At 43.7% G+C, this 8,076-nt stretch overlaps 2 pseudogenes; one reads left to right on the top strand and one right to left on the bottom strand.

Annotated features, from left to right (window-relative positions):
• Positions 1-1,123: 1,123 nt before the first annotated feature.
• On the bottom strand, positions 1,124-1,242 carry LOC134897548 (5S ribosomal RNA; annotated as a pseudogene).
• Positions 1,243-3,275: 2,033 nt separating this feature from the next.
• Positions 3,276-3,394, top strand: LOC134896399 (5S ribosomal RNA; annotated as a pseudogene).
• The last annotated feature ends 4,682 nt before the right edge of the window (positions 3,395-8,076 follow it).

Below are 8,076 nucleotides of genomic sequence, written 5' to 3'. Positions count from 1 at the left end.
GTGTCATGTTTGACCAATATGTGAAGTAAATCACTGGAACATTTTAGAAGAGCCGCCTCCCATTCAGTTTTGAGGCTGGCCGTTGCTAGAGGAAAGGATGGGAAGATTTTGGGTCTCAGGCCCCTGGGTACTATTTTATGTTTAATATAGTTCTGCAAGGTGGTAGTGTCCCAAGATAGGCAGATTCTCCTTTGTAATGTTTTGTGAAGTTTGGACAGAGGGCTTTTCCAATCTATTAGTGTCCGGTCAGGATCCTCTGTGTCAGAAAAAAGGTCCTCAAAGCTTTCAGGATTCCTACGTTTTGATAGTTCAGACTTAAGGGAAAAAGAGGTCATATCTGGAAGCGTGGTGTATTGGTGGATATTAGAATGTGTATGTAGTGATCCAGAGAAAAAGGTTCTCTAATTGGTGATATAAGGCTGAAAATTTATAACTTGACCGTGCTGGAATCGGAAGCTGACCTTATGGTCAGAAAAACAACGTATCTCACAAAGTAGACGTGATTCCGCACCAGTTTTCTGAAGGTACAGAAAAAGTAGTGATAACAATAATGATAGAGTACCAGAATAACATATGATATGTACGAATAATTCGTATTTTGATTAATAAGTCTGGTGGTGCACCCAGAGTCAGAAACAACTGGGAAGAAAAGGATTTACAGAAGACTCTTGTGTGGGTGCACTCTTGTTTATATTTGTTAGTATGAAAGTATTAAAACATAACTTTTATTAACTCATTACTCTAAGAAAAAAATAATCCACACTTATATAATCCACCACAATTCTTAAAATTAAGGAAATGTAAACATTTTTTAGAAAATTGGAAATGTTCTGGTTAGTCTATATTAGTAGACTTCAGGAGGGATGTAGACACTCTGGTTCTACATCCTATTCCTATCCCACCAGCACAAGCTCAGCTTGTATTAATAAGACCTCCAAGGGTCATTGAACCGAATTGATATAAAAAAATGTGGATCCTAATTAGTATTGACCAATTTAGGATCTATAATGAATAAAGGGAGACGGTATTTAGAAAAAATGACACAGATCAGAAGAATAAGAAAAAGAAATAATTCAGGGAGAATGTGGTGATCCTGCTGTTGGCTAAGAGTCGAGGAGGTCACGAATTACAACACTGGGTATTCTCTGGGGGTCACCCTCTCAGGTACTGACCCAGCCCACCACCGTTTTGCTTCCAAGATCGGACAAGATCGGGCTCTATCGGTGGGGTATGGTAGTAATTTCTTGGGCCTGCTATAATCGACTCACCAATGAGAGTGCACCTAAGGAAGATTTAGAAAGAGAAACAGAAAAAGGGGGCGGATCTGCTGTCTATGTTAGGCACAGGGTAAACCTGTGGATCATGGATGAGAGTCCGCAGATATATACAGAGGAGAAAATGAGAGGAAAAAACTAAATAGAGGTTGAGTCGAATATCAGCTTGGTATCAGAGCCAAAATATAATCAAAATTAGGAATGATTGGGCAAAAGCCCCATTGACTGAGGGTTGGTGCACAGGCCCAAAAGGGTACCTGTTATTGTACTTATTAACACATATGCTGCAAGGATATCTGAAAAAAATACTGTGTATAGCTTACAGCACAACTGATAGATTATTAAAGAGAGGTATTGGTGTGATAATCCTGCCTAGGTCCCTGGAACATACGGTATGGTATAAAGACGTTAGGATAATTCACAATTTAGGGTATATTAGAGAATACTCCTGTTAACAGTATACCAGGTAAGGGGGGTAAACAAGCCCCTGCAGATAATAAGTGGCTACATATAATTGGCTACATATTACTATTATTCTCTCTTCGGTGTTATTCAAAGAGGATTATAAAATGACAATGGTCATTATGATGATTATAGTAATTATGATGCTGTAATTTGAAAAGAGCAAAAAATGACAATTGGAAAAAAATATATATATATATATGAAACAAAGGATTGGTGGAAAATTGTTAGAAGTGACAGTCACTGCCCAGATCACTGGGATGCCCTAATTAGGGTAAGGAAAAAGACATGCCAGATTGCTGCATGGACTCAAAATAGGAAAAACATTAGAGACAAAAACCCAAAAGCAAAAAAGGAAACAAAAAACAAAAAACACAAAGGGGTACCGGTCCCTGCCCAGGTCCCTGGGTCAGTCACTAGATTGCAAAATGCAAGATGTACTCCCCAGGTCCTCGGTTCGTGTTGTAGTGATTTGTACTGGAATACTGGGGTAGGTCATGCTGGAATGGGGTAGGTCATGCTGGAAAACGCGTTTCACCCGTCCTGCGGGCTTGTTCACTTCCAATGCTACTGCTCTGATGTGATGTCTGAGGTTTAAATACCTGTATAATTAGTTAATAGGCAATAGCTGCGATGTGCTCATTGGCTTGTAATCATCGTCAGACTTCCGCTGTGCTCAGCGGAAGTGGTGGATTTAATCAAGTTGCTAGGCAACCTATACCTCCTGCTTTAGTAAAGAGACAGACGAGGAAAAGGGAAAGAGTGTAGATAAACTCTCTATTGGTGTCATCGTTAATACAGTGGTTTAATATATTCTGGCCGCAGGGATGACCGCTTTACCTATTTCAGATACTTATATGTCCTAAGCCCTGTTGCGTACCGTCATGTCCGGCAGTTAATTCCGGTGTCATGTTGCTAGGATACAGGACGTCCTTAATTGTTTTAGGTGACGTCATCTTCTTCCAGAAATCGGATAGGCCGTCGGGGTTGGAGCGTACTGTTGCTCGGCAACCGAGTATGCACGTGACGTTCTGTATACCAAGCAGGTGGGACTGTATTAAAGCCCCCAAACTCAACCCTAAATTGTGAATTATCCTAACGTCTTTATACCATACCGTATGTTCCAGGGACCTAGGCAGGATTATCACACCAATACCTCTCTTTAATAATCTATCAGTTGTGCTGTAAGCTATACACAGTATTTTTTTCAGATATCCTTGCAGCATATGTGTTAATAAGTACAATAACAGGTGCCCTTTTGGGCCTGTGCACCAACCCTCAGTCAATGGGGCTTTTGCCCAATCATTCCTAATTTTGATTATATTTTGGCTCTGATACCAAGCTGATATTCGACTCAACCTCTATTTAGTTTTTTCCTCTCATTTTCTCCTCTGTATATATCTGCGGACTCTCATCCATGATCCACAGGTTTACCCTGTGCCTAACATAGACAGCAGATCCGCCCCCTTTTTCTGTTTCTCTTTCTAAATCTTCCTTAGGTGCACTCTCATTGGTGAGTCGATTATAGCAGGCCCAAGAAATTACTACCATACCCCACCGATAGAGCCCGATCTCGTCCGATCTTGGAAGCAAAACGGTGGTGGGCTGGGTCAGTACCTGAGAGGGTGACCCCCAGAGAATACCCAGTGTTGTAATTCGTGACCTCCTCGACTCTTAGCCAACAGCAGGATCACCACATTCTCCCTGAATTATTTATTTTGCTTATTCTTCTGATCTGTGTCATTTTTTCTAAATACCGTCTCCCTTTATTCATTATAGATCCTAAATTGGTCAATACTAATTAGGATCCACATTTTTTGATATCAATTCGGTTCAATGACCCTTGGAGGTCTTATTAATACAAGCTGAGCTTGTGCTGGTGGGATAGGAATAGGATGTAGAACCAGAGTGTCTACATCCCTCCTGAAGTCTACAAATATAGACTAACCAGAACATTTCCAATTTTCTAAAAAATGTTTACATTTCCTTAATTTTAAGAATTGTGGTGGATTATATAAGTGTGGATTATTTTTTTCTTAGAGTAATGAGTTAATAAAAGTTATGTTTTAATACTTTCATACTAACAAATATAAACAAGAGTGCACCCACACAAGAGTCTTCTGTAAATCCTTTTCTTCCCAGTTGTTTCTGACTCTGGGTGCACCACCAGACTTATTAATCAAAATACGAATTATTCGTACATATCATATGTTATTCTGGTACTCTATCATTATTGTTATCACTACTTTTTCTGTACCTTCAGAAAACTGGTGCGGAATCACGTCTACTTTGTGAGATACAGTCTTCAACACTTGCAGGGAATTATGAAAAAAAATAAAAAATTACCACATGTTAACTGTTTGTGTTTTTACCCTACAGTTTCCAACTTTGGAGACCAAAATGTCCAGCACCCCAGACCTCAATGTTCTGGTGGAACTTGAGGAGTCCACATAAACCCCGCCAGCACAACAAACCAGTGAACCTATGCATCCTACCACCCGTCCACAAGCTCCACGCAAAAGAAGGCGGAAGCACAAGAACACCCAGGAGGATGAGGAGGAGGCTGCTTGCTTCTAGCAAGTCAAAAGGACTTTGGCAAATCTACCTGACTGTTTTGCGGAGATTGGGACATACATCGCCAGGTGTACACGTGATGCCCCTCTTGACCAAGTGGAACATTATGAGCGATTGTCCCATGAGATGGTGTTTATGATGAGGAGAGGGCGTCTGAGTGACGACACAGTGATTGGTCACCGTTCCACTGTCATCTCAGATTATATGCACCCACCACAACCTATTCCTCCCACTCAACCCCATCCTATTCGTCCCACCCAACTCCAGCCTATTCCTCCCACCCAACTCCAGCATATTTCTCCCACCTATTCACTGCCAATTCCTCCCACCCATCTCCAGCATATTCCTCCCACCCAACTCCAGCATATTTCTCTCACTGATTCACTGCCAATTTCTCCCATCCAACTCTAGCCTATTCCTCCCACCAAACTCCAGCATATTTTTCCCACCGATTCACTGCCAATACCTTCCTCCCAAGCCCAGCCTACTCCCCCACCCATCTTCCCTAGATCTTTTTTTCCTGCTATGCTGGAGGGTGAAGATGGTGAATTTTTGGTTTTAAAAATTATTTCATGTTTATATTCCCAATAAGTATGGTGCGGTATGGTGCTTTGGTTGCAGAGTTTTGGTGGTGGATACACACATGCTGCAAGTGCATAGTCGTAGGGCCGGGACCACCGACTCTGCACTTTACAGCATGTGTATATTCTCTGGAACAAATCTGCAACCAAAACACCATATATCCCTCCCATGTTAGGAATATATATACCGCACCATATTTATTGGGAATTACAGGGCTTGGCTCAAAACCAGACAGGCCCCAGATCTCCAAACGCCACACCGAACTGAGGGCCTAATTCAGACCTGATCGCAGCAGGAAATTTGTTAGCAAATGGGCAAAACCATGTTGCACTGCAGGTGGGGCAGATATAACATTTCCAGAGAAAGTTAGATTTGGGTGGGTTATATTGTTTCTGTGCAGGGGTCTGACGAAAGTTGTAATACAACTGAAACGTTACCGCAGAAGAGGAGCATTGTCTCTGTGTTTATTTCTAAAAAAAAGTCCTCCTGGAGTGCCACCCGATTACACGATATGTTTCTGTGCAGGGTAAATACTGGTTGCTTTATTTTTACACTGCAATTTAGATTTCAGTTTGAACACACCCCACCCAAATCTAACTCTCTCTGCACATGTTATATCTGCCCCCCCCCCCCCCCCCCTCCTCCCTGCAGTGCACATGGTTTTGCCCATTTGCTAACAAATTTGCTGCTGCGAACAGGTCAGAATTAGGCCCTGATTCCCCACAGTAATCTCGGAATGTGCAGTACTATGGCCCTCATTCCGAGTTGTTCGCTCGGTATTTTTCATCGCATCGCAGTGAAAATCCGCTTAGTACGCATGCGCAATGTTCGCACTGCGACTGCGCCAAGTAACTTTACTATGAAGAAAGTATTTTTACTCACGGCTTTTTCTTCGCTCCGGCGATCGTAATGTGATTGACAGGAAATGGGTGTTACTGGGCGGAAACACGGCGTTTCAGGGGCGTGTGGCTGAAAACGCTACCGTTTCCGGAAAAAACGCAGGAGTGGCCGGAGAAACGGTGGGAGTGCCTGGGCGAACGCTGGGTGTGTTTGTGACGTCAACCAGGAACGACAAGCACTGAAATGATCGCACAGGCAGAGTAAGTCTGGAGCTACTCTGAAACTGCTAAGTAGTTAGTAATCGCAATATTGCGAATACATCGGTCGCAATTTTAAGAAGCTAAGATTCACTCCCAGTAGGCGTAGGCTTAGCGTGTGTAACTCTGCTAAATTCGCCTTGCGACCGATCAACTCGGAATGAGGGCCTATATTCCAATTTGCCAGAGATTGTTGCAGGAATCCGGTCCGGTGTGGCGTTTGGGGGTGCGGACAATTCTGGTTTTTACCCAATCAAACCAAACATTTCAGTTGCTTTACTGATATATAAAGGTCTATTTCAGTTTGTTACCAGCCTTGTTGGCTACACTATAAAGATATGCCATGTTGGCAAAACTTGCACTGTTTTACTACAATTTTTTTTTTACATTTTAAAGTTGGCTACTTAAGCCATGTTGGCTGCACTGGAAATATTTATGCCATGTTTGCCAAAAATTGCACTTTTTGGGATGGAAAAATATTTAAACATTTTTGAAAGTACTTTAGATAAAAGTTTTACTTTTTAACTAAACAGGTGTGGTGTGTGGTTTCTTTTACCCTTAAATACTGGTTCTGCAGCACCTTCATGGCCTTGGAGGTGTCAGGTATTATCCGTCCCAAAGTTTGAGCAGAGATAAGGGTCCCAAACTTGAGATCTTCCGGTGACCGGCCGGTTGCCAGACACAGCAGGGTAGCCGCAAGTCTCTCCTCTTTCGATATGGCCCTCCGCATATTTGTGTCCTGCCTCTGAATATAGGGAGTCACCAGGACCAGCAACTCATGGAATGCAGCCTTAGCCATCCGCAGGTAGTTGCGATGGTCCTCTGGATTGTTCTCCTTTATTTCAGTCAGCAGAGATATGCAAGAGAGAGTCCCCCTCTTCTTCAGCCACTGCTTTGTCCAGCAGGAGATCACCCTCTTCCTTCTCTGAGCCCTGTCACTTCTCCTCTTAAGAGAAAGCCATAGGCTACCAAGAGGTTATAACGATAGGGATCCATAGCAGAATAGAATAGGATAAAGCACTTTGTTAAGAAAAGCAAAATAAAGCAGTGCACTGTAGCAATGTGGAATGCTCAGAAGGTATAAACCAGCCTCGCTAGTCACAGAGTAGTGTGCAAAGAATTGCAAATGGCTGCTGATTATATATGCTAATTTTAGCCCATCCCATCAGATCAATCATATGTGAAATCGCAGGAAAAAATGTCCTTTGAGATTTATCACATCAGATGTATCACAGCACACCAGATCACATTCAATACATCAGATATAAAGGGCCCCATACACTACAGCAACATGTCGGACCCTCATGTCACATAAGATTTCCCTTGAACCGCCCGGCAGCGTACCGGTCGGCAGGATCGCATAGGATTCATCGTATGCGGTACTTTTGCATATGATGTATCTTATGCGATCCCAGCCATGCCTGTGGGATCCGAGAAATCATGAGTGCAGCACTAACAACCTAGGGGCTCTGATACAATGCTCACGGGACCGCGCATCGGATCGTATGTAAAACACATCCGATTTGCCACCTTCCATCCGATTTATTGGCCCGAAAGGTCGAAATCAGATGAAATTGGGCATTATCGTTGTAGTGTATAGGGCCCTTTACAAAAATAGAAAAGTAACAAAGCGCAATTGCAGGACTTCCGGGACGCTGCCAACCAGATCGCAGGAAAAAGGATCCTCATAGAAAAAGGATACTCATTGCTGAGATAAATCTCCCTAGTGGAATGGGGCCTTAAGCCTCAGCTTACTCAGGCTGTCTGCCGCAGGGGCCCTTGCGAGGCCAAGAAATATGTCTGAGACACAGACCTCGCAACTCCCAGAAAATGGCAAACGCCCCCCCCCCTCTGCCTGTCAGTCAGGCAGAGGCTGTTGGAAAAATGTGAGCCACACGCAGGACCAGGGCCGGACTGGCCATCTGGCACTTCTGGCAGATGTCAGAAGGGCCGATGGCCACGTGGGCCGGTCCAGCGGTCACTGAGACGCGCTGCCGCTCAGTCCGGCGGCAGCGCGTCTCAGCTGTCAGGCTTGGAGAGCTGTGAGGGACGGGGGTCAGAACGCCGGGCGCCCGCCAGCACGGCTG

The sequence above is a fragment of the Pseudophryne corroboree genome, chromosome 3, assembly GCF_028390025.1.
Source record: "Pseudophryne corroboree isolate aPseCor3 chromosome 3, aPseCor3.hap2, whole genome shotgun sequence".
NCBI classification, from domain to species: domain Eukaryota; kingdom Metazoa; phylum Chordata; class Amphibia; order Anura; family Myobatrachidae; genus Pseudophryne; species Pseudophryne corroboree.
The sequence above is the reverse complement of the archived record's forward strand: the minus strand, read 5'-3'. Positions and strand labels throughout refer to the sequence as shown.